We start from the raw sequence: 2944 nt of genomic DNA, 5'->3' as shown, positions 1-2944 counted from the left end.
CTGCTGTTTTTCTTTTTCTACTGGAACAGGAGAAGTTGTTGGGCAAGTATGTGCTCCGCGTAGGGGGGAGCGGCCAGCAGGGGGCAGTGTGAACTCACCATTGCTCTGCTGTCCACCCCCCCCCACCCCTCACACCCCTCCCCCCGCACCCCCCCAGGCTCTTGAGACTGGAAACTACCCGCTCCAAACCCAGATTCCAAGAAGGGAAGATTCCGCTCCTCCCTGGGGGTGGGTAATCAGGATAGGGAGGAAGGAAAGATTACCTTCCGGGTGGACCCGGAGTATTTTCAGGAAGTTGGTGATTTCAGTCAACAGTGATACCTCGTCAGATCTCACTGGGAAAAATTCCTGAAGTATCTCTCTTCTAATATCTTCTCTCTCTCTTTTTTCTTTAATGATTTTTTTTTTTTTAATTTGAGAGAGAGAGCACAAGAGGGAGGAGGGTCAGAAGCACTCCCCACTGAGTAGGAAGCCCGATGGGGGGCTCGATCCCAGGATCCTGGGATCATGACCTGAGCCCAAGGCAGACGCTTAGCCCACTGAGCCCCCCAGGCGCCCCTCTTCTAAGCGTCTTCTTGTTCCTGCCATTCTCTAATCTTTCAGGCATGGCACAAAAAGAATCTTACAGCAATAGTCATTTATTAAAGATGGAAGCATTCAGTTGGCAGGATGCTTGTAGCCAAGCACCAGAGTCGCTATTAGGAGATCAGGGTCCTTCTCTCAGCTCTGCCCAGGCCCCCGCTTCTCTGGGACTTTGGGCGCCAGGCTTCGCCCACGAGCAGCCTTCCGGGATTAACGAAAAGCAAGCAAGCAATTGTAAGCTCTCTTGGGAATTGACCCATTTCCCAGATTCCATCTTCTTCTCCCCCGTGCACACTTTGCCAGGCTGAGGATGCAAAGACAGAAGACTCGGGCCTTGTTCTGCAGGAAGAGCCAAGTGCACACGCGGCCCCAGGCTAGATCGCTCAAAGTACCGGTCCAAATGCTGCGTGCCTCGTTCACTGGCAAAGCACACACAGGCGCCGGCTGGACTCCGAGCAGCTCAGGGAGCCTTCCTCCAAGAAATTTCCGGAGTTTGCTGAAGAATCAAGTTTGGGTGACACGGTCTCCTTGAGCGAAGGGGCTTTCTCTGTTTCGTTCACCAAAGTATTCCTGGGATCTACAGCGTTCCTCACGTACGGTTCACGCTCAATAAAAAGAAAATTATTGAATGAGTAATGAATTCAAAGAGCTAACCAAATGGTGGGTCACATGACAGGGGTCGTCTTTTTCTTCTCCCTTTAAAGTTGTGCTCCCATCTTTCTTGTGGGAAAATGAATAAAAACACTCACCTCGAACTGCCATCCCCCGGCCTCGTGACTGTCCCTCTGGGAATTAGACTTGTACTTTCACTTACGGTTTCCAGTTCACTTCGAAGCCAACTTTTGACTTACTGTGACCAAATTTCTGCCCTTGCCTGCTTCTGAAATTATTCTCGCTCTTCGAGGCGAAGCACAGCAAACACCTTGGTCTAGTGAGGCTTTATTCAGCGCCGGTGATGCCCCCAGCCGTGTCTTTAACCTCCCAGACCTCCTTCTCCACTAACATTGGCCCCAGGAATGAAGAGATTTAAGGCCAGGTCTCAGCACTTGATCTGCGGGATCCTATCTTCTCTTGGGGTTTGCTGAAGGAGGAAGTGATAGCCCTGACCATTGTCAGGGCGCAAAGGGCTTTTGTAACTGCTTAGAGGACGCACTTTTTCCATGGAAGTGCTTTCCAAATCACTCAAGACAGAGAGTCAGCTCGGGCGCTGTCGGGATAATACCGGACTTCTGGACATTTCTGGCCAGACGTGGTTTTCCAGCCTTTGCCCCTGAAATGAGGCCAAAGGGAAAACCCAGGGCTGGGGCTCTGGGCGGGGGAAGACATGAGAATCTTTAGATACAGTTGTCTGCAAAACCTTATATACATTTTTTGTTTGGGTTCATTTAAATGTCTTCTAAAGAACTAAAAAAACAGCAGCCTCACAGAGCTCCTGACTTTTTATATGTTACTTTAAGCATGGATGGAAATACTCCTCCAATTGCTGGGAAGACTAGGTGGAGGAAGTGAGCCTTTGGAAAACTATCACAGCATAGCGCACAAGCGGTCATGGAAGATGCTAGAGAGAGAGTAGAGAACCACCCGCATTGTAGAAAGAACTTGGGGACCAGTTATCCCTGTACTAGCTCTCCATTTTCTCTGTAGACGGAGAATGGGGTCTGTTTCCCTCATTACACAGCTCAGGGCGGACGTGATATCCTAAGAACCCATAACAAGAATTGCGGAACTGAATTACGTGTGGAAAAGGAAGCAAAGGTACTGGCCATGTTGGGAAACCCGGGAAGGCACTGGCTTCTCTCATTCCTGTCCGAGCAAGTTTGGGGGACATGCTGTATGCTCGGCAATGACATACAAAGATAAATAAAGCCTCGCCCCTCCTCTAGTTCATGGGACTTTGCCTAGTAAAACCACAGAAATTTTATTATTTTGTCACCTGTTTTCAGCAACCCAAGGAAGTCAACTTTACCTGCAGATGGGACACACTGAAGCCAAGATTTGGGGAGAGTGTTGAGCCTGGTGTGTAAGCCGCTGGATGTCATCACTGAAAAAGAGCCATCTGTACCCTCCAGTGTCCCGTAATGGGGACCACTTAGGCAGAACAGACCGCTTAGGGTTAGAGGACTAGGAGATCTTCAGTTGGGTCCTGTCTTTCCTGCTTGCTTTATGGGCACAGTCCATTCTGCTCCCTCACCCAGGACACTGTGGTTGCAAGTGAAGGAATTTTTAAGTGAAATTACTCTGTATGAGACTCTAGTCATGGATATGTGTCCATATAAACGTGTTCAGATCCACAGAAAATCCCAACACCAGGAGTAATATCTAATGGAAGCTGGGGGACTTTGGGTAATAATGTGTCACTATA

The sequence above is a fragment of the Mustela erminea genome, chromosome 17 (assembly GCF_009829155.1).
Source record: "Mustela erminea isolate mMusErm1 chromosome 17, mMusErm1.Pri, whole genome shotgun sequence".
Lineage (NCBI taxonomy): Eukaryota > Metazoa > Chordata > Mammalia > Carnivora > Mustelidae > Mustela > Mustela erminea.
The sequence above is the reverse complement of the archived record's forward strand: the minus strand, read 5'-3'. Positions refer to the sequence as shown.